The sequence below is a fragment of the Pogoniulus pusillus genome, chromosome 31 (genome assembly GCF_015220805.1).
Source record: "Pogoniulus pusillus isolate bPogPus1 chromosome 31, bPogPus1.pri, whole genome shotgun sequence".
Classification (NCBI taxonomy): domain Eukaryota; kingdom Metazoa; phylum Chordata; class Aves; order Piciformes; family Lybiidae; genus Pogoniulus; species Pogoniulus pusillus.
Genome location: NC_087294.1, coordinates 14,061,527 through 14,088,152, shown reverse-complemented (window position 1 = coordinate 14,088,152; position 26,626 = coordinate 14,061,527).

The following is a 26,626-nucleotide window of genomic DNA, read 5'->3' as shown; positions in this document are numbered from 1 at the left end:
CTACCAGTGTGAATATAAATTTTGCATGGCAGTTAGCAACAAAATGCTTTTAGAAACTGGGTGAAACTGAAAGAGAAATTAGAGTTGTCTGGAGTGAAATTGGCAAAGCCAAAGGGATCTCAGGAGGTGATTTGGTAGGTCACAGGTTTGCTTGGCTGTGGCTGAGCAGAAAAGGTCAATTCCATTTCAGAATAAGGTGGCTGGGGTTAGTTTTCAGCCCTTTCTTTCATTCACTGTCAAAAATCAGGTGGATGATGTTCAGGGAATCACAGAATCAAGCAGGTTGGAAGAGAGCTCCAAGCTCATCCAGCCCAACCTAGCACCCAGCCCTGTCCAACCAACCAGACCATGGCACTAAGTGCCTCATCCAGCCCAACCTGTCACCCAGCCCTATCCAATCAATTAGAGCATGGCACTAAGTGCCTTATCCAGGCTTTGCTTGAACACCTCCATGGCCCTTGTTGAATTTCATTCAATGTCTCCCTGCCCAGTTCTCAGCCAGTCTCAGTCTGGCTGAATGGCAGCACGACCCTCTGCTGTGTGTCAGCCACTCCACCCAGCTCTGTGCCATCAGCAATCCTGCTGACAGTGCACTCTGTGCCCTCATTCAGGTCATTGATACAAGGTCCTGCATCAGGGTCAGAGCAATCCCAAGCACAAATCCAGGCTGGGCAGGAAATGGCTTGAGAGCAGCCCTGAGGAGAGGGATTTGGGGCTGCTGGTGGATGAGAAGCTCAGCATGAGCCAGCAGTGTGCACTTGCAGCCCAGAGAGCAACCAGAGCCTGGGCTGCAGCAGGAGCAGTGTGGGCAGCAGGGTGAGGGAGGTGATCCTGTCCCTTTACTCCAAACTTGTGAGACCCCACCTGGAGTAATGCATCCAGTTCTGCAGCCTCTATTATAAGAGGGATGTGGAGATACTTAAAGGCATCCAGAGAAGGGCCAGGAGGATGCTCAGAGGGCTGGAGCTGCTCTGCTGCGAGGAGAGACTGAGGGAGTTGGGGCTGTGCAGTCTGGAGAAGAGGAGGTTCCCAGGTGATCTTATTGTGGCCTTCCAGTATCTGCAGTGGGCTATATATAAGAAAGCTGGAGAAGGACTTTTTAGGCTGTCAGATAGTGACAGAACTGGGGGGAATGGAGCAAAGTCTGGGTAGATTCAGACTAGATGTTAGGAAGAAGTTTTTCAGCATGAGATAGAGTCTGGCACAGGTTGCTCAGGAAGGTGTTGGAAGCCTCATCCCTGGAGGTGTTTAAGGCCAGGCTGGATGAGGCTGTGGACAGCCTGATCTAGTGTGAGGTGTCCCTGGGCATGGCAGAGTGGTTGGAACTGGCTGATCCTTGTGGTCCCTTCCAATGCTGACTGATTCTATGATTCCATATGGAATATACATTCCCTGCTTCTTTTCCTTCTGGGTGAAGAGTGCAAGATTTCTCAGTGATTCTTCATTCTGGAATCATAGCATAGCTCTCTGCATCCTTGCTGTCCACCTTTAACCTTCCCCCATTCTGTGACTACCTTGTTGATGAAGGTACTTTATCTCTGTGTAAATAAACATTGTCTGATGCAAAGAAAGAAACACCCCAAAAAACCCAGAGCTGCTGGCAGGTGGAAAAGTGGCCTGCAGACTGATTAAAATGCTGGATAGATTTTATGACTAAGATTTTTCTCAGGAGTGCAGCAAAAGCTGTGAAAAGAAGGCAGATATTGAGCACTCCATGGCAGGGAATGCTTCTCAGCAAAGAATATTGCAAAGCAGTTGCAGAATAAATAGGCTGGAGGCAGTAACTCATCCTTGTCAAAGAGTTCCCCTTCTCCTCAGATCCTCTGCTGGTGCAGATGTTCTAACTGCACCATCTGCACACCCCTAAATAAGCATCATCATGCTTTGCAGAGACACAGCCTTTTGTTTGCTGCTTGGTGAAGTGGTCATTTACTCCTACTTTTTTTTTTGCAAGCAAAACATCATAGTCAAAGATTCTCTGCACTAAATTCCACCACAGGGGCTTTTCTGCCCCCTTTTGTTGTGAAGAAAAGGAAAGGTAGGGAGTAGCTGAACATGAGCCAGCAGTGTGCCCAGGTGGGCAAGAGGGCCAATGGCTTCCTGGACTGCATCAGGAACAGTGTGGCCAGTAGGGCAAGGGAAGGAGAGGAGAGGAGATTCAAGGAGAGGAGATTCAAGGAGAGGAAAGGAGAGGAAAGGAGAGGAAAGGAGAGGAAAGGAGAGGAAAGGAGAGGAAAGGAGAGGAAAGGAGAGGAAAGGAGAGGAAAGGAAAGGAAAGGAAAGGAAAGGAAAGGAAAGGAAAGGAAAGGAAAGGAAAGGAAAGGAAAGGAAAGGAAAGGAAAGGAAAGGAAAGGAAAGGAAAGGAGAGGAGATTCGAGGAGAAGAGATTCAAAGAGATTCAAAGAGATTCAAAGAGAAGAGAAGAGATTCAAAGAGATTCAAAGAGATTCAAAGAGATTCAAAGAGATTCAAAGAGATTCAAAGAGATTCAAAGAGAAGAGAAGAGAAGAGAAGAGAAGAAGAGAAGAGAAGAGAAGAGAAGAGAAGAGAAGAGAAGAGAAGAGAAGAGAAGAGAAGAGAAGAGAAGAGAAGAGAAGAGAAGAGAAGAGAAGAGAAGAGAAGCGAAAGAGGAAAAGAGGGGAGGAGATTCAAGGAGAGGAGATTTGAGGAAAGGAAGGGAAAGGAAAAGAAAGGAAAGGAAGGGAGAGGGGAGGAGAGGAAAGGTGCTGGTAAAGAATGGATCTACTGCTCTGTGACTGGTGAGATTGTGCAGCTGTCACAGGGAGAAAGCAAGTAAATAATCTAATGGATGATTTTGTGCAAGCTACAACTAAAGGTAAATCAAATGTGCAGCATTTAATGTGGGGTTTAGAAACAGAGCTCTGTGGTCTCCAATTGTTTGTCTGTGAAGTGTAGAGATGGATTTTTCCGTGGCTGAGCACGAGCAGAAGCTGAGCATCTACTTCATTATGACAATCTGATTTTATTAGGCTGATGTTGTTCACTTTTTTTACTTAGCTGCATAGGAAAACTTCTGACTTAGAACTGGGTGGGAGTGCTCAGCCTGGACCAAAAAGCAAATCATTCCAGTGAATTTCAGCAGGAAATGGTGTCTGGGGGCTGGGAGAAGATAACTGGAGGAAAAATTTGCATGACTGAAGCAATTAAACCTCAAATCCAGCAGGGCTGCCTACAGATAATTGATTATCCAAAATGATTTAACCTACATGTGGTTTGCTATCTCTCTTCAGGTTCTTGTCACCAGAAAGCAAACTGGGCAAAAGGGAGAAGAGTTGTGACAATTACATCTTCATTTTGGACTCTAAGCCTTTTCCCAAAGAGAGCATAGAGTCACAGAAACATCCAGGCTGGAAAAGCCCCTCAGGATCACCTGGAGGTGCTCAAGAAAGGTCTGGATGAGGCACTTAGTGCCATGGTCTGGTTGATTGGATAGGGCTGGGTGCTAGGTTGGGCTGGGTGAGCTTGGAGCTCTCTTCCAACCTGCTTGATTCTATGATTAATAAAATAATAATGTTTTATTATAGAAGGCTTCCATAGAATCTGATTCTATGGATCATAGAATTGTCAGACCTGGAAGGGAGTTCAAAGATCATTCATTTCCAAGCCCCTGCCATGGGCAGGGACACCTCACACTAGAGCAGGTTGCTCAGAGCCACATCCAACCTGGTCTTAAAAACCTCCAGGGATGAGGCTTCCACCACCTCCCTGGGCAAACCTGTGTCAGTCTCTCCCCACCCTCATGCTGAAGAACTTCCTTCTAACATCCAATCTCAATCTACCCACTTCTAGTTTTGCTCCATTCCTCCCATCCTATCACTACCTGACAGCCTGAAAAGTCCTTCTCCAGCTTTCTTGCAACTCCCTTCAGATACTGGAAGGCCACAATGAGGTCTCCTGGGAACCTTCTCTTCTCCAGAATGAACAACCCCAACTCTCTCAGCCTGTCCTCATGGGAGAGCAGCTCCAGCCCAGCAGTCTATGTGCCTCCAAAGCTATATAACACAAGGTCCTGATCCTTACTGAGGGTATCAGATGCTAGCACTAGCTAGGAAGTATACAGCAGCATGAAGTTGTGCAGATGAAGCAGTTACTATTTTGGGGACAAGGCTATGTGTTATGTATGCATGACTTACTAGGCCTGGAATAATGGCAAATTGCTAATTAAGATCCCTGGATATTTGTAATGAGCCAATTTTCTACTCTTTCTTTCTTTCTTTCTTTCTTTCTTTCTTTCTTTCTTTCTTTCTTTCTTTCTTTCTTTCTTTCTTTCTTTCTTTCTTTCTTTCTTTTCATCTTCCTTCCTTTGTCTCTTTCCCCTTCCCTCTCCTACTCCCTTCTTTTCCCTTCTTTCCCCTGTTCTGCCACTCCTGCACTCTCCTGTCCCTCCCTCCTTTCAAAAAGCATTGACTTTGGGTAAAAAGAGGCAGCATTTGAAACCCAAATTGGCATCCCAGCACAATGTCCTGCCACATCATCCTCTGTTCTGAGGATCCCAGGTTTTTGAAAGCACACAATCGTCTCAGAAGTTTGGGTCAGCTCCCATTGATAGCAGTGAAAAGTGAGGTCATGATGACTAAAACTGCTCAGTTACAATCATCTCAAAGTAATAATCAAAGTCTAACTCTTTCCTTTGAAAACCTGAGCTCCTGGGCTGTGTTTTGAGACCCTGCATGCCTCTGGCTGCTGGCAGAGCGTGGGCGTTGATGGAAGGAGCAGAGCACAGCCGGCAGGAACCAGGCAGCAGCTAACACTCCTGTGGGGGTCTGCAACACCACCTGGCTGCTGCCTTTGGGCCCAGTGATGGACTTCACTCAATCCCAAACGATGGGACTCGAAGAAAGCAAGCCCTAGAGCTTTCCCCTGAGATTCCAGAACTCGTGGAGGTGAAAACTTCTTCTTAATAAATCTTGAGTCCAAGCTATTTCCCACTACTGAAGAAGCTATTGGAAGGTTGTGCTGAGCCTCTGTGGCTGAGAAAACTCCAGCTGCAGAAGAGAAGAGGAGAGCAGGGCTACTGCTAGCTTGTGTCTGAACACATTTTGGTGCCTGTTCCAAGACCACTTTGATCAGAGTCATAGAATCATAGAATCAACCAGGTTGGAAGAGACCTCCAAGATCTTCAGGTCCAACATAGCACCCAGCCCTGGCCAGTCAACCAGACCATGGCACTAAGTGCCTCATCCAGGCTTTGCTTGGACACCTCCAGGGACAGTGACTCAGGGTCTGGCCAGCTGAGGGGCTGCATTCCCTACAAGTGGCTTTAGAATCCCCTTTGCCTGGATTACCACTAACTCACACCCTCTTTCCTTCCATGTGCTGCTTTGAGAGCTGAGCTTTGCTGCAGCAGGCCATTGGTGCCCTCCCTCCTTGGGCTCTTCACCCCACTCCAGAGTCACAGAATTAATCAGGTTGGAAAGACCTCTAGGATCATCAAGTCCAACCTATCACCTAACCCTTCTCATTAACTGAACCATTCTCATTAACTAAACCACAGGTCCCTTCCAACCTAAACCATTCTATGACTCCATGACCAGCAGTGGGGATTCTTACACCTCCTGTGAACTCCAGCTCTGAAATTCTTGGCTCACTTCTGTCTCTCTCTGTGTCAGGGCAGTTCACAGTGGCATTTCTTAACTTCCTAGCAGGTCAGTCTACATAGCCACAGCAAGAAGAATGATGCCAATAGAGTCACATGGCAGGAAATATCATGTTGACCTGCTCCTGGCTGTGCTTTTTATGTTTAACAAGAGAAAATCAGGAAATAAGAAGAGTGTTGGATTTAATTTGGAATTTCCTGGCTCTTTGCTGGTTGTTGTCTTGCAGCTAACACCACCAAAACATACAGGGGCTTCAAAATTTAATTTCCTTTCTCTATTTCCTAGTTCCTACTGCTCAAGCTTGCAGGCTTCTGTTCTGACTCCTCTAAAGCAGAGACTTTTTATCATTCTGAGTGTGTTTTCTGATTCACACTGCATTTGCATTCCTCTTGTTCCTTTCCACTTCTCTCCTGAGCAAAAACTCTCCAGTCCTGCTCAAGGAGTTTCCAGCCTGTGGCAGCAGAGGCAAAGGCAAACGAAGGAGGATTTGTTGATACTGCCAGGCCAGGTGTATTTTCCTTTTCATCCATCATTCAGATCACTGTTGTCCAACAGGGCATCTCAGAAGACCTTAGGGCATGTTTGATCTCAGACTCCAATATGCTTTGCAACAGCAAGAAATCTGCCTTCTAGAAGTCAAAACTAAACCTTGCCTTCCCACTACACCTTAAAATCAACAGGCACAAGCATAGATGCTTCCCTGTGGTGTGACAGAGCTCACAATGTAATTTAGAATCACAGAACCTTAGAGGTTGGAAGGGACCCCCAGAGATCATCCAGGCCAACCTCTAGTTCAGGAACAGGGAATGAAGCTTGCATCCACCAGAAAGAGAGAGAGTTGTAAAGGTGGGACTCTGCAAAGGATTTGAGGATGTAAGGATAGCAAGCAGCTGGACACAGGCATCAGGGTCATGGGGCAGAAATGGTTGCAAAGACAAGGATGAAAAATTAGAAGCTGTAAAGCAGAGTTAGAAAAAGTACCCCAAAATAAGAGAGAAAAGCTTTTGAGAGGGCTTTCAAGAAGCTTAGTCATGAAAGAAGGCTGGAAAGTGATTGATTAGTGTGTGGTGGTGAACAAAACCTTTTCCATGATGCAGTAAGACACTGCTGGTCCTTGCAGAACCAAAACCCAGTGGCTGAAAGATGAATCACAGCATCATAGAACCTTAGGGAATGGAAGGGACCTCCAGGGATCATCCAGTCCAACCTCCCTGCCAAAAGCAGCATCACTCAGGGTAGTCTGCTCAGGAATGCATCCAAGTGGGATTTGAAAGTCTGCAGAGGACAGTTTGCCCATAACCTCTCTGGGCAGCCTGCTCCAGGGCTCTGCCACCCTCACTCCAAACAAGTTTCTCCTCCTCCTGAGCTGAAACCTTCTCTGATCCACTTTGCATCCATTGCTCCTTGGCTTCTTGCTGTGCAGCACCCAACAGAGCTTGGCCCCCTCCCCTTGACCCCCACCCCTCAGCTGTTTGCACACATTGCTCAGATCCCCTCTCAGCCTTCTCTGCTCCAGACTCATCAGCCCCAGGGCTCTCAGGCTCTCTTTGCAGGGGAGATGCTCAAGTTCTCCAATCATCCTGGTGCTCTAGAAAAACAACCAAGCTGATGAAGGACCTCAAACAGAAGTCTTACAAGGAATGGATGAGAAAATTTGATGTGCTTAGCCTTCAGAAGAGGAGGTTGAGGGGAGACCTCATCATCCTTTACTACTACCTGGAATGAAGTTGGGACAAGGTGTGGGTTGGTCTTTCTTGCATGCAAGTGACAGGGCAAGAGGAAACAACCTTAAGTTGTGCCAGGGGAGATTCAGATTGGATATTAAGACAAATTTCTTTGCAGAGTGGCCAGGAGGACAAGAGAGGTTATTCTGCCCCTGTGCTCAGCACTGCTCAGGCCACACCTGCAGTGCTGTGTCCAGTTCTGGGCTCCTGAATTGCAGAGAGATGTTGAGGTGCTGGAAGGTGTTTGGAGAAGGGCAGCAAGGCTGGGGAGGGGCCTGGAGCACAGCCCTGTGAGGAGAGGCTGAGGGAGCTGGGGGTGTGCAGCCTGCAGCAGAGGAGGCTCAGGGCAGAGCTCATTGCTGTCTGCAGCTGCCTGAAGGAAGGCTGTAGCCAGTTGGGGTTGGGCTCTTCTGCCAGGCAACCAGCAACAGAACAAGGGGACACAGTCTCAAGTTGTGCCAGGGGAGGTCTAGGCTGAATGTTGTTAGGAAGTTGTTGGCAGAGAGAGTGATTGGCATTGGAATGGGCTGCCCAGGGAGGTGGTGGAGTCGCTGTGCCTGGAGGTGTTGAAGCCAAACCTGTCTGGGGCACTTAGTGCCATGGTCTGGTTGACTGGCTAGGGCTGGGTGCTAGGTTAGACTGGCTGAGCTTGGAGCTCTCTTCCAGCCTGGTTGATTTTCTGTGATTCTATGATTTAAACCTGCACAGTGACTCCCACTGTGAGATTATTTTTTTCCACATGAGCCATTCTTTTTATCAGTGCTAAAAGGGCTTCACCTCTTCTTTCAGCATGACCTGACAAGCAGCACTCTGCAGAGAAGGAAATAAAGCAACATTTTCTTTAACAGAGGACTTTTTTGCTAGTCTTAGCCAGGCACACTACTTCCCAGTTCAAACCTAAAATGAAAGCAAACGGCTTGGTATCTGTGGAAATAATTTTCTAATAGTGGGGAGGTAGTCTTGTTTATTATTTATGTGCATATAGATCCAGTAGCAATTAGCATCTTAATGAAATCTTTGTAGAGAATAATTCTTTCCTAAATGAAAACGCCCTCCTGGATGTGTTTTGCAGCTCCCAGCAAATCAAGCATCATTAGATCCGGTTTAATAACGTGCAAAATCATTAACACATGAAGAATGTACTCTGAAAACATTCCTGTGATGACACAGGACCAGCAGAAGAAGCTGAACTTGCTTTTCCCAAGGTCCTGCAGCACAGATGAGGCCACATCGCTGTCTCAGTTGCCTTACAGCGATGCCATTGGTGCGACACTCGGGCGTTTGTTTTCAGACAGCCTCTGCCCTGTGAACCTTTATTTACCTTTCCTCACCAGAGGATTTTACCCCTTGAGCACGAGATGAAACCTCTTTCAAGAGCATATTTCAGGAAATTCAAAACTCAATGTGAAATTAAGGTCTTGTTTGGCTTGGGGATTTTGCCATATTAGATGCGCCGGCGAGAGCTGCTGATGGGACTTTGTCAGCATTGTCCCCAAGTGCAGGCAGGCAAAGCTGCTATTTGCACTAGTGGAGATTAGCTGGCCCCCCAAACAGCAGAAAATTGCACAAATGTGTCCCTGCCCATGGCCAGATGATCTTTAAGGTCGCTTCCAACCCAAAGCATTCGGTGATTCCGTGACTTGCATAAAGAGTTTTTCTGGTCTCAAATCATCGGCTCTGCAGGGGCAGCGTTTTGCTAAGGCACACGTTTGGGTGTAGAATTGCACAGAGCAGAGCAACACAGCACACCTAAAGCAGAGCAGTGTAACACAGCACACCTAGAGCAGAACAGCATAAAGTAGCACACCTAAAGCAGAGCAGTGTAACACAGCACACCTAAAGCAGAGCAGTGTAACGCAGCACACCTAAAGCAGAGCAGTGTAACGCAGCACACCTAAAGCAGAGCAGTGTAACGCAGCACACCTAAAGCAGAGCAGGGTAACGCAGCACACCTAAAGCAGAGCAGTGTAACGCAGCACACCTAAAGCAGAGCAGGGTAACACAGCACACCTAAAGCAGAGCAGTGTAACGCAGCACACCTAAAGCAGAGCAGTGTAACGCAGCACACCTAAAGCAGAGCAGTGTAACGCAGCACACCTAAAGCAGAGCAGGGTAACACAGCACACCTAAAGCAGAGCAGGGTAACACAGCACACCTAAAGCAGAGCAGGGTAACACAGCACACCTAAAGCAGAGCAGTGTAACGCAGCACACCTAAAGCAGAGCAGTGTAATGCAGCACACCTAAAGCAGAGCAGTGTAACGCAGCACACCTAAAGCAGAGCAGGGTAACACAGCACACCTAAAGCAGAGCAGGGTAACACAGCACACCTAAAGCAGAGCAGTGTAATGCAGCACACCTAAAGCAGAGCAGTGAAACACAGCACACCTAAAGCAGAGCAGTGTAACGCAGCACACCTAAAGCAGAGCAGTGTAACGCAGCACACCTAAAGCAGAGCAGTGTAATGCAGCACACCTAAAGCAGAGCAGGGTAACACAGCACACCTAAAGCAGAGCAGTGTAACGTAGCATTTTTGTGGCCCTGTGCTGGAATCTCTCAAGCAATTTCCTCAGGTCCTTCTTGAACTGAGGGGCCCAGAACTGGACACAATACTCCAGATATGGTCTCATCCGGGCAGAGTAGAGGGGCATGAGAACCTCTCCCTACCTACTAACCACAGCCTTTCTAGCCCACACCAGAATGGCCTTGGCCTTCTTGGCCACCAGAGCACACTGCTGGCTCATGCTCAACCTCCCATCCACTAAAGAGCCCCAGCTCCCTCAGGATCTCCTCTCAATATCATCTTGTTCCACTCAAACTCACACCAGGCAGACCAGGAGAGGACTGAAGATTGAATCCTTTCTCAATCCCATAGGAGCTTACAGGCCATTAGCGGCACATTAGCAGACCTTGGCCAAGCTTACATCCAGATGGATTTTCCTCTTGTTGAGATATGTTTTGCCATGGCCTCACAATTATTTACACATCAGGACTCACGTTTTCCAGTGTGCCTGACTACAGCCATTTTTCCACACCTAATTAAGCCCAGAAATGCATCTTCAGTGCATCCCAAGTGATTACAGAACCACCTAATAATCTTCAGCTCTTGTGTACGCATGAAATGGTGCAGAGAACATCAAAGCTGTGTACACACAGGAAATCATTCATCCTTGCAAACCACTGCTTGAGGCCAGGGTGGGGAGAGCCACTAGCTAAAGAGCTCAGCCTGGCAGCAAGTCAGTGGCACAATGAGGGTTAAGGGCTGCAAGGGTTTGGTGCTGAGCTTTGTGCTTCCATCCATTAGCTTTCACTTCGCTTTGGTGGAGGTATGCAGCAGCTCATATGTTATTTGGAACATTTCTTACTCTGAGACATTCTCCTGTGGGAAGCAGCTATGAGTCTACATGAACAAAATATTGCACAAAAAATGAGCTAGTGATCCCCCCAGGCTGGAGGAACTGCTGCTGAGGGCAGGCAGTGCTGCACAGATCAGTGATGTTACAGAATCCTAGCATCGTAGAATGGGCTGGGTTGGAGGGGACCTCCAAAGGTCATCCAACAACCCCCGCTGCAGTCAGCAGGGACATGCTCAACTAGAGCAGGTTGTCTACAGCCCTGTCCAGCCTCACCTTGAGTATCTCCAGGGATGGGCCCACAATCACCACAAACAACCTCTTCTGGTGTTCCACTACCTTCATGGTGCGGAACCTGCTCCTAACATCCAATCTCAATCTGCTCTGCTCTAGTTTGAAGCCATTGCCCTCGTCCTGTCCCTGCAGCCCTTTGCAAACAGTCTCTCTGCAGCCCTCTTGTAGCCCCCTTCAGGCACTGGCAGGCTGCCAGGAGATCTGCCCAGAGCCTCCTCTTCTCCAGGCTGCACATCCCCAGCTCCCTCAGCCTGGCTTTGTAGCAGAGCTGCTCCAAGCCCCTGAGCATTTTCATGGCCTTCCTCTGGCCCTGCTCCATCAGCTCCATGTCCTTCTTATACTGAGGGCTTCAGAGCTGGACACAGTACTGCAGGTGAGGTCTAGAGCAGAGCAGAGCAAAGTGGCAGAATCCCCTCTTGAGTTGCTCACGATTCTGACACCCACAAATACATTATGATGATGATGAGCAGAGGCACTTAGGTGCAGGAGCACTGAGGAGTACGGTGCAGAGCAGGGCTGCAGTGGGCAGCAGTGCAAAACCCATGCAAGGTAAGCATGGCAGCCATGGCCCCAGCTTCTGCTCTGCAGTGCTTACCACCGAAGAGCACAGCCCTATCCTGGTTGCCTGCCTACTCACTGCCATGATCAAATTACACAGAACCACACAGCAACACAGAATGTCAGGGGCTGGAAGGGACCTCAAAAGCTCACCCAGTCCAAACCCCCTGCCACAGCATCACCTAGAGCAGATCACACAGGAATGCTTCTGGGCAGGTCTTGAATATCTCCAGAGAGGGAGACTCCTCAACACCCCATGGCAGCCTCTTCCAGGATTCTGTCACCCTCACGGGGTAAAAAATCCCTCCTCATGTTTCCATGCAGCTTTCTCTGCCTCAAGTTCCACCCATTGGCCCTTGTCCCGTCATTGGGCATCACCCAGCAGAGCCTGGCTCCAGCCTCTTGCCGCTCACCCTGCACATCATTATAACTGTTGATGAGGTCACCTCTCAGGCTCCTCTTCTCCAAGCTAAAGGTAAATCCTATCAGCTGTCTCCAAAACCTGTGTAAAAAGTGGCCCTAAAATCCCTTTCAAACCACGAGGGGTTTGAGGGCAGTGTGGGGGCTCCCTTCCCTCTCCCCCAGCCTTCAGCCCAAGAGAGGCAGTGCTGGCAAAGCGAATCTCTCTGCAGCCATCCTGTCGCTTTCTGATCGTGATGCATCCTCCTCGCCTGAGCTTATTTGCACGGTTCAGCTCTGTGTCACACACACACACTGGCTTTTGTCTGTCTCTTCCCCCGAGTGGTGAGGTGCACCACACCTCGGAACAGAAACCCAGCAGCAGAAGGCAGCTCTCCCAGGCGGGCTCAGGCAGTCTCCAATGCTCTGGGAAGCAGCCAGCTCGGATGCAGTAATAAATGGGTGTTTCGCTGCCTGAGGATGGTAACTTTTGCTCTGCTGCTGGCAATTTGCAGGGATCAGCCTCTCCACGTCGTGCAATCCTGACAGGCATGGCTGTTTGGTGGTGGGTTTTTTGCTTTCCAAGGAGCCTTTGGACTCCAGGCACTATAAATGTGTTGCTGGTTTATTTTCATCCAAGCTGCCATGTGGTGCGGTTCTCTTTCTGCTCGATGCAAGCTGGCTGGTGAAGTTTATATTGCCCCTTTGGGCTGTTAGCATTGAGCCCCCATATTCTTTCCAAAAGCCATTTTCTCCTCAAAGAAAATCACCCTAAAACTCCTGTTAGATTTGCACAATGTACATGAGGCTATGGAGAGGCCACATCTGGAGTACTGTGTTCAGTTCTAGGCCACCCCAGTTCAAGAAGGACATAGAACTGCTTGACTGGGTCCAGTGCAGGGGCACAAAGATGATGAAGGGAATAGAACATCTCTGTTACAAGGAGAGCCTGAGGGAGCTGGGGCTCATTGGTGGATGGGAGGTTGACCATGAGCCAGCAATGTGCTCTGGTGGCCAAGAAGGCCAAGGCCATTCTGACGTGAGCTAGAAAGGCTGTGGTTAGTAGGTAGGGAGAGGTTTTCATTCCCCTTTACTCTGTCCTGGTGAGGCCACATCTGGAGTACTATGTCCAGTTCTGAGCCCCTCAGTTCAAGAGGGACCTGAGGAAATTGCAGAGGGCCACAAAAATGCTGAAGGGACTGGAAGATCTTCCTTAGGAGGAGAGCCTGAGGGAGCTGGGGCTGTGCTGCTGGGAGAGGAGGAGCCTCATGCATGGTTATAAAGCTGTGCAGGGTGAGTGCCAGGAGGCTGGAGCCAGGCTCTGCTGGGTGATGCCCAGTGCCAGGAGAAGGGACACTAGGTGAGAGATGAGGCATAGGAAGTTCCATGGAAACATGAGGAAACTATTTTCCCTGAGAGGGTGACAGAAGCCTGGAAGAGGCTGCCCAGGGGGGTTGTGGAATCTCCCTCTCTGGAGATATTCCAAACCTCCCTGGACATATCCCTGTGTGATCTGTTCTGGGCAATGCTGCTCTGGCAGAGGGGTTGGACTGGATGAGCTTTGGAGGTCCCTTCCAGCCCCTGACATTCTGTGATTCTGTGACAGCCTTAGGTAACAGGGACCATTTTCTCCCTAGATGTGTTTGGACATTCCTTCATAGAGCATGTGGAAATATATTCCATTTTCAAATAGATACACCCTCCTCCTGTAACATGAGTCAAGAGGAGAAAGCCCACACAGTTGTTTTGGTTACTTAGGAACTTCCATGCCTGATTAATCAGTTTCTCTCCTCTGCTTCGAGGAACCTAATTGAACTTGTCATTTTATTCCACTGAAATGTACTCATAGAATTAAAATCATCATAATAATAAATTCTGGCATTTCTAATATTTCTTTTCCACACTGCACTTGCCAGATGTGCCTCCCTGAGGGATAATATGGATTGGCTTCCATATTCCCTCAAATCACCCTCTACATCTTGTGGCCCTTGTTACAACGTGTGGAGCATCTCCTCTCCTTTGGGGCAGTTTGGCTTCCATATTAGCTCACAGCATCCTCTGCATCTTGTGGTCCTTGCTTACAGGGCATGGAGCAGCTCCTCTCCTTTGGTGCAGTTTGGCTACCATATCAGCTTAGATCATCCTTTACATCTTGTGATTCTTGTTACAAGTGATGGAGCATCTCCTCTCCTTTGGTGCAATTTGGCTTCCATAATTAGCTCAGATCATCCTAGAATCATAGAATCAAGCAGGTTGGAAGAGACCTCCAAGCTCAGCCAGTCCAACCTAGCACCCAGCCCTGGCCAATCAACCAGACCATGGCACTAAGTGCCTCATTCAGTCTCTGCTTCAACACCTCCAGGCACGGCCATGCCACCACCTCCCTGGGCAGCCCATTCCAATGCCAATCACTCTCTCTGCCAACAACTTCCTCCTAACATCCAGCCTAGACCTCCCCTGGCACAACTTCAGACTCTATCCCCTTGTTCTGTTGCTCCTTGCCTCTACATCTCGTGGTCCTTGCTTACAAGGTGGGGATCATCTCCTCTCCTTTGGTGCAGTTTGTCAGGAATTGAGCCCATTCCTATACCCTGAGGGTCTTCCATATTAGCAGGGCACCTCTTTCTTTTGCTCCCACCATATCTTCTCCCTCCAGCATCTTCCAATTACAGTATTCCTTCCATTACCATTAAATTTAATATAATCCATCAAGTGGTCCCAGAGGGGATATCTTTCACTTTGGATTTATCTGCTAATAGACACATGGTAGCAGATGATGTCTCTCTCTCTCTCTTTTCTGGGAGATTATTAATTACTGATGCAATTTTATCTCCAAAACCTGACAGTCTCCAAATGCAGCCTCATATCTTCCTGTTTCATTTGAATTTCTCCAGTGCAAAGGGCTCTTTTCTGCAGTCCTAATTCCTGTTGGTGCCCAATGCATTCCAGCACAATCCATTAAGGCAAAAAAAACCCAACCCAATCAAACCCACACCATAAATAAATGACTGTCTGGGTGTGCTTCCTCATCCTTAGCTCCCCATCCATCGTTGGGTTCTCTTCTCTTCAGTGCATTTATACACTCATTTTTCACAGGTTTCTAAATGGGAGAGTGGGAGCCTTGGATCAGATTCTCAGCTATAGGCAGAGGGCTCCCATCTAGATGAATAGCTTCTTAGGTTTAAGGCCAGAGAGAAACCTTAGATCATCTGTTCTGGCTTCCCATGTAGCACAGGCCATTACATTTCAAACAATTATCCATGGATTAAACCTAATAGTTTCTTTGGCTAAGAGTACATCTTCTAGGAAAGCATCCAGCAGCCATGATTTGAAGCTCTCCAGAGAGATGAATTCACAGCCTCCCTTGGGGATCTGTTCCAGTGGTTAATTATCCCAGCTCTTAAAAAAAAAAACATGCCTGATTTCCCATTTTAATTTGTCTGGATTCAGCTACCAGCCACTGGCTCTTGTTCTGCATTTTTCTGCTGGTTAAAGAACCTTTTAGTTCCCCTGGAAACACTTCACATGCTACAGGAAAAGGCACAGGATCATAGGATGTCAGGAGTTGGAAGGGACCTCTGAAGATCTTTGAGTCCAATCCCCCTGCCAGAGCAGGATCAGCGAATGTAGCTCAGGTCACACAGGACCACATCCAGACAGGGCTGGAAAGGCTCCACAGAAGGAGACTCCACAGCCTCTCTGGGCAGCCTGTGGGACCCTTAGAGTAAAGAAGTTCTTCCTTGTGTTATCACTTGCATGCCATGTAAACCTAAGCACTCTCTCATATTGAGGTGGAACTTCCTGTGCTGTAGTTTCCATCACTTTCCCCTTGTCCTATCCCAGGGTGCAACTGAGAAGAGTTTGTCCCCTCCCTCTTGACCCCCAGCCCTCAGATACCTGTAAGCATTGACAAGCAGGGACTGGAAGCACTTTGCATCAGGCTCAGGCTGGCTCAGTTCCACCTGTGTTCAGTTAAATCCTGGCCAGCTTGTGATGCCCAGCACCATGCCTGATGCTGAAGCCCTGTGAGGAGAGGCTGAGGGAGCTGGGGGTGTGCAGCCTGGAAAAGAAGAGGCTCAGGGCAGACCTCATTGTTGTCTGCAGATACCTGAAGGGAGGTCGTGGCCAGGTGGGGTTGGTCCCTTCTCCCAGGCATTCAGTGACAGAACAAGAGGACCCAGCCTCAAGGTGCACCAGGGCAGCATCAGGTTGGAAGAGAGCTTCAAGCTCAGCCAGTCCAACCTAGCACCCAGCCCTGGCCAATCAACCAGACCATGGCACTAAGTGCCTCATCCAGGCTTGGCTTCAACACCTCCAGGGATGGTGACTCCACCACCTCCCTGGGCAGCCCATTCCAATGCCAATCACTCTCTCTGCCAACAACTTCCTCCTAACATCCAGCCTAGACCTCTGGCACAACTTGAGACTGTGTCCCCTTCTTCTGTTGCTGGTTGCCTGGCAGCAGAGCCCAACCCCACCTGGCTCCAGCCTCCCTGCAGGTCTTTGCAGAAGGCAGCCAGGAAGGAAGAGGCTGTGCTGAGGGTTCTGCAAGCATCAGCCTCAAGATTTGGTTTCGACCTCGGAGTTCCATCAGAGGAGTTGAGATGTGGTTTGCTGTGTCACTCTCCAACCTCCCCCAGCTCCCTGAGCTCATGGATGCCTCAGTCAGAAAACATCTGTGCTAATGGATAGTCCTTAAATCCTCCTGTCCTACAGACCTGGTGGCCATGTCGCAAGGTCCTCCCTTTGGGTGTGCAGAGAGGGATAGATGAGGCAAGGAAGAAGCTCTCTTTGATATTGCAATATTTTATTTTTCAAGAAGTGTGTGTGTGTGGGGGGGGAGATAGCAATTTATTTACTTGTGATGGACCCAGGGCAAACCATTTGTTTGATGGATTAGGCAGTTAGTTTTAATTTGTCAGGTTGCCTAGGGTACAGGACAGGCAGGTTAGCTGGAGCAATTGTCTCTATACAAATGGAAAGAGTAATGTCCTGCAAAGACAGCATTAAGGGGACTGCTCTCTCCTCTGCAGACCTTTCCAGAATACTTACCCTTTAAATCCCTGCCAAGCCTCTTGAGGAGACCTGAGTTAGCAGCGAGCAGTAAAGGCTCCTGTGGCCTTTTTAGCTGCAGCCTAAATACCACTCCAATAATGCAGCCTTTGGCATATGTGGTGCTGGCTTGTGTGGGGGGGAGTCAATTCCCTCATTGGAATGGTTTGATAAAAGCTGTTTAATTTGTGTGTGTGTTATTGCTACTAACTCAAACCTCTACTATCATGAGTTGCCACGAGGTGTAACAGCAGTGTTTATGTGTTAAACAGCAACGTTTAGGTGTTTAACAGCAATACATAGGTGTTTAACAGCAGTACATGTGTTTAACAGCAATATTTAGGTGTTTAACTGCAAAACTGCTATGCTTAGGTGTTTAACAGCAATGTTTGGGTGTTTAAGAGCAATGTATAGGTGTTTAACAGCAATGTTTGGGTGTTTAAGAGCAATGTATAGGTGTCTAACAGCAATGTTTGGGTGTTTAAGAGCAATGTATAGGTGTCTAACAGCAATGTTTGGGTGTTTAAGAGCAATGTATAGGTGTTTAACAGCAATGTTTATGTGCTTAACAGCAGTATGTAGGTGTTTAAGAGCAATATATATGTGTTTAACAGCAATGTTTAGGTGTTTAAGAGCAATATACAGGTGTTTAACTGCAAAACTGCAATATTTAGGTGTCTAACAGCAATGTTTAGGTGGTTAACAGCAGTATATAGGTGTTTAACAGCAATGTTTAGGTGCTTAACAGCAGTATGTAGGTGTCTAACAGCAATGTTTAGGTGGTTAACAGCAGTATATAGGTGTTTAACAGCAGTATATGTGTTTAACAGCAATGTTTAGGTGTTTAAGAGCAATACATAGGTGTTCAACAGCAATGTTTGGGTGTTTAAGAGCAATATATAGGTGTTTAACAGCAATGTATAGGTCTTTAAGAGCAATATACAGGTGTTTAACTGCAAAACTGCAATATTTAGCTGTCTAACAGCAATGTTTAGGTGTTTAACAGCAGTATATAGGTGTTTAACAGCAGTATATGTGTTTAACAGCAATATTTAGGTGTTTAAGAGCAATATATAGATGTTTAACAGCAATGTTTAGGTGTTTAAGAGCAATATATAGGTGTTCAATAGCAATGTTTGGGTGTTTAAGAGCAATATACAGGTGTTCAACTGCAAAATTGCAATATTTAGGTGTCTAACAGCAATGTTTAGGTGGTTAAGAGCAATATACAGGTGTTCAACTGCAAAACTGCAATATTTAGGTGTCTAACAGCAATGTTTAGGTGGTTAAGAGCAATATACAGGTGTTTAACTGCAAAACTGCAATATTTAGGTGTCTAACAGCAATGTTTAGGTGGTTAACAGTAGTATATAGGTGTTTAACAGCAATGTTTAGGTGTTTAAGAGCAATATACAGGTGTTCAACTGCAAAACTGCAATATTTAGCTGTTTAACAGCAATATATAGGTGTCTAACAGCAATATTTAGATGTTAAACTGGCATAGGCTGCCATACCATAGTATCAGGGGGATAATAAGAGATGGGGAAAGCAAGCTTGATACAAGCCAATCCAAATCCAAATCCAGTCCGAATCCAAATCTGTTTATTGCACCCCAATAGAGAGAAGTCAACACTTACAGAAATAATCAATGGATTGAAGGTGGAAGAGGGTAGAAGATTTAAACTGGAAGTGAGGAAGTTGTTTGCAGTGAGGGTGGTGAGACACTGGCACAGGTTGCCCAGGGAGGTGTTCAAGGTCAGCGTGGATGAAGCCTTGAGCAACCTGGGCTAGAGTGAGGTGTCCCTGCCCACGGCAGGGGAGTTGGCCCTAGATGATCTCAAAGGTCCTTTCCAGCCCAAACCATTCTATGATTCTATGATAGTCCCTCCCTCTGCCAGAGCTTTCAGGATTTGCTAGGGCTATAATAAGAGCAAATAACCCCCCTCAAATAAATAGGCAAAGATAAAGAGGCAGGTAATGCAATTCTGATGACTGATAGCATTGCTCCATTTAGACATTAACATTCCAGCTGAAGCTTTAAACCTTGGGTATCACTGAGCATGCCCATTGCTAATTTTGCCTGCTCAGGCTGCAGTGGTAGCAAGGCAGGTGTAATAATTTAGAAGTGGCTTTGAATTAGGTCACAAGTTAAGCATTGTAGAGACAATTACTGTATTTCCCTCCCCCACTCCTAACCTCAGGCTGCTGCTGAAAGGCCTTCAGGATTTATTATTACCTTTATGAAGTTTGGGAGCAGTGTTCACTGGATGGATCCATAGCCTGCATAATTCCTCACACTCCTCTGTTAAAATGATACCCTTAGTCCCTGTTCCACAACTAAGAAATGACACCTAGCAGCTCTCCACCTCTGAATCATCACCTTGCTGCATCTTAAATCCTTTCTTTTCAGAGTTCCAAGCAGATGTGACTATTCTTCACCCCTCTTGATGAGGTCTCTGCTCAGGTTACAGCAACCACCAAGCCCTGCCGTGTAGACAGGGATACTGTGAGGGGATTCCCAAGAGAACCAGAGAATCACAGAACCTTAGAGGTTGGAAGTGACCTCCACAGATCATTCAATTCATGGTAGCATCACCTAGGGCAGGGTGCACAGGAATGCAATCAGGTGAGATTTGAAAGTCTCTGGAGAAGGAAACTCCACAACCTCTCTGGGCAGCCTGTGCCAGAGCTCTGTCGCCCTTACTAAAAAGGAGTTTTTCCTCCTGTTGAGCTGAAACCTTCTCTGATCCAGTTTGGATCCACTGCTGCTTGGCTTCTTGCTGAGCACCACCCAACAGAGCTTGGCCCCCTCCCCTTGACTCCCACCCCTCAGCTGTTTGCACACATTGCTCAGATCCCCTCTCAGCCTTCTCTGCTCCAGACTCAACAGCCCCAGGGCTCTCAGGCTCTATCCATAGGAAACTAAAGGACTGGGGGGGAATGGAGCAAAGCTGGAGGTGAGGAGAGTCAGGCTGGAGGTGAGGAGGAAGTTGTTGAGCAGGAGAGTGGTGAGAGCCAGGAATGGGGTGCCCAGGGAGGTAGTTGAGGCCCCATCCCTGGAGGTGTTTCAGGCCAGGCTGGATGAGGCTCTGGTCAGCCTGCTCTAGGGTAGGGTGTCACTGGGCATGGCAGGGGGGTTGGAACTGGATGATCTTTGTGGTCCCTTCCAACTCTAAATGATTCTATGAGTCTATGATTCCACAGGGGAGATGCTCAAGTCTCCAAATCATCTTCAAATCATCCTCATGGCTCGTTGGAGCCATTGCTGTCCCTGGAGGTGTTCAAGCAAAGCCTGGATGAGGCACTTACTGCCATGGTCTTGTTGACTGGCCAGGGCTGGGTGCTAGGTTGGATTGGATGATCTTGGAGGTCTCTTCCAATCTGTTTGATTCTATGATTCCATGAACTGATGGGGGGGGGGGGGGGGGGGGGGAAGGGATGACAGGGCTTGACCCATTTAGGCTATATGGCACAAGTGCTCTCCCTTTGGTGATGTCAGTGGCACCTCAATACAAGAGAGATGTGGAGGTGCTGGAGGCAGTCCAGAGTAGGGCAAAGGAAGCTGAGCAAGGGCCTGGGAAATAATTCTGATGAGGAGGAACTGAGGAAGCTGGGGCTGGTTAGTTTGAAACAGAGGAGGCTGAGGGCAGAGCTCATGGCTGGCTGCAGCTACCTGAAGGGACATTGTGGGGAGGTTGGTGCTGGTCTCTGCTCACAGGGAATTGCAGACAGAACAAGGGGGAATGGCCTCAAACTGAGACTGGGAAGGTTTAGATTGGACATTAGGAAAACATTTTTCACAGAGTGGTCAGAGAGTGGAATCAGCTGCCCAGGGAGGTGGTGGATTCATCAGCTCTGGATGTGTTTAAGGGTAGTTTGGGTGTGGTGCTTGGGGCTATGGTTTAAGGTGAATCTTGTAGAGTTGGGTTCTGGGTTGGACTTGGTGATCCTGAGGGACTTTCCACCCTGGATGTTTCTGTGAGTCTGTGAATACTCTGAGGCAAGGTTTTTGGCTCTGTGTGTGCCTGTTTTCACCATGCAGACGCATGTAGATAGGTGAAGAGAGGGAGAGAAAGCAGAGCCAGATCAGCACCAGTGCAAACGGTGCAGAAGCAGCTCTGTCAGCAGTACCGCGAGAGCAGCTTTGTCCATGGTGTTCTCTACCCCATCTGCACACCTACACATAAATAAATTGCTTCTCTCCCATGACAAATCCACTGAACTCCTGCCAGACTTTATGATTCTGCATTGACCCACCAGAATTCAAAAGAGATTACCTTGGAGCTCAAGGAAAGGGAGAAAAAGCCACACCAACCCCCAAAGCCAGTGAAGATGGAGGCAGTGATTTGTTCTGTCTCGCCTTCAATTTAGTGCCAGCAGAACTGCAAAACACAATGGCACAGAAAACTGCACCTTCCAAAGGCAAGCTCATCAGTTGAAAATCTGGGGCAAGCTATCATCTCTGCTGAAGTCCATTAAAAATTGAGTGGCTTTGTTGACACAGGATCCCACGCCTCAGCCTATGCTTTAATGGTGAGCTGAGTGCTGCTCTGAATAGCCAAGGTGATTTATTGGAAAGCAATACCAGGGCATGTCATACCTCGGAGTTAGGATTACCTTGGGCTGATTATCAGTCTTTCTTCTAATTGAATTTCAAAGATTAGTATTAGATGATATTAAGGAGCCCTGTTAAAGGCAATCCTGTGCTTCATACATCACACTGCTATTTAAGGAACACTCTGTTGATACTCTTTATATCCATTACCTAAAAAGAACAATGGGCAAAGGTAGAGCAGAGGAAGAAATACATTTTAAACTGCCAAATAACCTCCACACATCTCTATGATGTCTTAAACAAAGATAAAATCATAGAATCACAGAATGTCAGGGGCTGGAAGGGACCTCCAAAGCTCATCCAGTCCAACCCCACTGCAGAGCAGGATCGCCTAGAGCAGAGCACACAAGAATGCATCTCAAGTTGTGCCAGGGGAGATATAGGAAGGATATTAGGAGGAAGCTCTTCACAGAGAGAGTGATTGGCATTGGAATGGGCTGCCCAGGGAGGAGGTGGAGTCACCATCCTTGGAGGTGTTGAAGAAAAACCTGGATGAGGCACTTAGTGCCATGGTCTGGTTGACTGGCCAGGGCTGGGTGCTAGGTTGGACTGGATGAGCTTGGAGGACTCTTCCAACCTGGTTGATTCTATTCTATTCCTGTCTAGTCTAGTCTGTTCTATTCCAGCATCCAGGCAGGTTTTGAATATTTCCAGAGAGGGAGTCTCCACACCTGTCCTGGGAAGCCTCTTCCAGGCTTCTGTCACCATCACAGTGAACAAAAAAAGTGCTCCTCATGTTTGCATGGAACTTCCTATGCCTCAAAATAAAACGATGGGTTGTTTTTTTCCCCCTCTTCTTTTGTAATCTGCTCCCAGGTATCATGATTTTATTTTTTAAGCAAGTCAAAGCTGCATTTTCAGGGAAGATAAAAAGGTATCTTTTTTTTTTAAAGCCAAGAAAAGTCTCCATGTTTTATTGATGATGTGCATGCATGCATGAGGATATTGTGACTTCTTAGAACAACTGTCAGAAGAAGGGAAATAATAAGGATGTTAATGTGAAATGTTGACAGTGCATTTGCCTGCAGACTTCCTGAGCTGTAACAGCATAGCAAAGGAGTTGCTTTGAAAGTTGTCCTTAATTCCTCTCGTGTTGTTTAGAGCAGACTTAGGTGTTACCATCAAGAGGAACTGTTGGTTTGTGGCAGCAGAGCTTTGATTTTCTAGTGAGAATGCAAATACAGTGACAATGGTCTGCTGACTGCTTCGGAAGCTGACAGCTTTCAGCAGAAATACTCAGACTTCTGTGTTTAAATCATAGAATCAACAAGGTTGAAAGAGACCTCCAAGCTCAGCCAGTCCAACCTAGCACCCAGCCCTGGACAATCAACCAGACCATGGCACTAAGTGCCCCAGCCAGGCTTTGCTTGAGCACCTCCAGGGATGGTGACTCCACCACCTCCCTGGGCAGCCCATTCCAATGCCAATCACTCTCTCTGACAACAACTTCCTACTAATATCCAGCCCAGACCTCTCCTGGCACAACTTGAGACTATGTCCCCTCCTTCTGTTGCTGGGTGCCTGGCAGAAGAGCCCAACCCCACCTGGCTACAGCCTCCCTCAGGGAGCTGTAGACAGCAAAGAGGTTTGCCCTGAGCTTCCTCTTCTGCAGGCTGCACACCCCCAGCTCCCTCAGCCTCTCCTCACAGGGCTGTGCTCCAGGCCCCTCAGCAGCTTTGCTGCCCTTCTCTGGACACCTTCCAGTATCTGAACATCTCTCTTGAATTGAGGAGCCCAGAACTGGATACAGGACTCAAGGTGTTGCCTGACCAGTGTTGAGTACAAGGGAAGAATAACCTCCCTTGCCCTACATATGATTTTATGTAGGCAGCACTTCCTTTAGTTTGCATTCCTCCTCCTGCTCTTTTGTGTTTTGCTGTTCTGAAGACAGGCAGGTTTGTTTTAATGTGACATCTCTGTGCAAACATATGCATCCCAGGCAAGCAAAAGAGATCTCTTGCACGCTGGCTAATAAAGAGGGAAGGGGAAACTGCCTACAAAATCAATCAGGAGGCTGAGTTTTAACCGCATCTTTCCTCTCTCATCTCCACAGCACTGACTATACAGACACAAACCAAATCAACTCCCTCCTCCTCCAACCATCAGAACACACAATTAAAACCCCCAAAGCTTGACAACCTGTCGTCAAGTCGTTTGAGCAGTCGTTTCAGAGTCTTGACAGACAAACTCATCCACAAACCCTAGGGAGCCAGCTTGTGGGATGAGGCAGCATCGTCAGGCGGCCTCCTCGCTCAGCCCAAAATTCAGACAACAAAACAAAACATAACAAAAGTAGAGGAATTCTTTTTTTCTTTTTCTTTTTTTTTTTTCCTTGAATAAATAACAGTTTAATTACATTATAGAAATAAAATATGGCATGGTAGGGAATACACTGGAAATCTTACAGAAATACCATTCTGCTCGTGGTAGGTAAATGGTCCAAGCTACTTTTCATGACAATCTGAACAGTACTTTTGTGTACAAACTATTATACAGGTCGCTAATGAAAAATATTGCAGCAGTTGCAAAGGATGTTACCAGCTCAAACAAACATCTAATGATACAATAGTCTTCTTAAGAGGAAGTAATAATGTTAGATTTACAGACAATAAAGAGTTATGATCTCCACTTTGAAACACTGGAAATAAAAAGCTCAGGTAATCCGATTTCTTTACCTCATATGATCCCTTTTGCTATGAAACAGCATCCCAAGAGACCCTGTAAACAGTTTATTCAAAGGTAGTATTTGAGAGGTCACAGCAACTTCAACGATTGTTCTAGTCTACAACCACAGACTTTTTTAGGCCACTGCTCCTCCAGATGGTTTTAATTCTTGTCATCACTTGTCTCTTATTTACATACATTCAGCCCCAGAGCAGCAGGTAAAACGCGCTGCCTATCTCGCAACGGACACACCAGGGTTTTCAGTCGAAAGGCCAGTGCAAGAAGATGTGAACAGTTAATTGCACAGCATGGAGGAGATTCTATTATACAAATATACAATCAGACTACGGAGAACCTAACTCTGCACACGGGACACGGATGGTCTCCTTGGTAGATACACGACACTTGGGAGTTGGGATGTATACGCAACCACAACGACCACGGTTGAAGACGCCAACAGCGCGAGGTGGTCACGGAACACAGGATTATCGTTTGGCTGTGCTATCGTCACTAAGTGAAGGGAGGCAACTGCAAATGAGGAGGAGCAAAGCTGCAGTTTGAGCATCGCTTCTCTTGGAAGGGCAGCAGAGTTTTGTAACGGAAAGAGCAGCTCTGCTTAGTGCGCAAGGCGGAGGCAAATTGCCACCACCTCTTTAAGGAACGGTTCTAAGCGAACCGGCACAGTCCCCAGAGCTTTAGGGAAAGAACTCGTTATGCAAATGAAGGTACAGACAACAGACAGTAACGTTTCACAGGATGCTATTTCTTATTATATCAGTAAGCACCAAGTTAAGTGCCAAGACAGCCCCATTGTCCCATGATTTGTCAGGTAAAACTCAGAACGTGAATGAACGAGGAGAAGTCCACGCAGTTTGCATTTCATTCACAAGAAGACACTTTCAAAAATGGCTCTTAAAAGAAAAAAAAAAAAGCCTTCACATTTCAAATGGGCTTCCTCCCCCCCCTCCTCCAAGAGGACTGGCTTAGGATGGACCAGACCTAGGTAAGTGAAAGATCTTTCAGCAGGAGAGGTTGCACCTACTCTGGTAATCTGCAATCTGCCAGTTTCTGTTGAAGGCCACAACCCACTCTAGAGCACGGTGCCCTGCTCTACTACTCAGGTAAGCTGTAAGGGGGAGGCTGAAGGAAGAAAGGATGCCTGTGTCTTTCAGCTGATGCTCAGCACCTTGCCTGGTGAGATCTTTAAAATGTGCCACCCCTCACCAATCCTGAACTTGGAGTCACATCCCTGCAGAGCCAGTGGCTGAGACCAGCTGGGCTGTTTGCGCTGCTGACTGCTCTGGCCTGCACAGAGGCATCAGAAACACCAGAGGGACATCACACTGGCCAGAGACGTAGGGCTGCTGCCTCCTCTACCCTACATAATCCTGAGGATGGGCGGCAGGGCAGCCCAGATTCACCCTTCTGCAGCAAGCACCAGGCAGTTGAAGAGGCTAAGCCAAGCCACCCTTGCAGCTATTTTGGCAGAAACTGGCCATAAGAAGGGTGAGGAAGCAGCTCCAAAAAGCAAGGCAGTGAAGAAGACCCCAGACCTTCTGACTCAGAATGCAACCACAGAATATCCATGCCTCAAAGACTAAGCAGTAACACACTTCTTGTGGAAGCCCTGGGCTTTAGAAACAATCCTACCAGAGAAGAGTCACCATTTTCCTTCAACAATTTCTTCCTCACAGCTGTCAGTGTCAGACCTTGTCTAGCTGTATCCTGGTCCCACTGCAAGAATCGCTTAGTTTCAAGCAATTCAATTTGGATCCTGACAGCCTTCAAAGAACTTATCCTTTCTTTCTGGCTTTCTCAATGTTGAGGACTATCCACAGCCACTGCAGCTATCAGCAGGGGGGGAGGGTCATGCAATGCTCTGCCACTTGTTTCCTCTCCAGCACAGCTTAAAGGTTGCTTCCTCTAGCGCATGGACACGCCTCTCAAGAGCGGATGGAGATGTTCTTAGTAGGGTACTTTTGTCAGTAATCAGTTGGAAGAACTCAGTTTCAGAAACAGAACTTGTGTGCAAAGCGTGCAACGAGAAATACAGTTTACATTTGGTCAGTGTCCTATCTTAGTTACGCTACCATGACTCACACCGATTAGTATACTTACACACACACACACACACACACACACACGTGTAGATATTTATTTATGTACACACTCACACGATAAGAAAATGCCTAAGTCTGACAATATTTCCTCCTCTTTAAGCGAAGACACGAGTCTGGCATCTCGGGCTCTGGATCCGCTTAAACCCGGGATGCAGGAAAGCGACACACTTCAAGTATACATCGACTGCACAGTGATAACATCGTTACATTGAGTCTGACACATGCTGTCT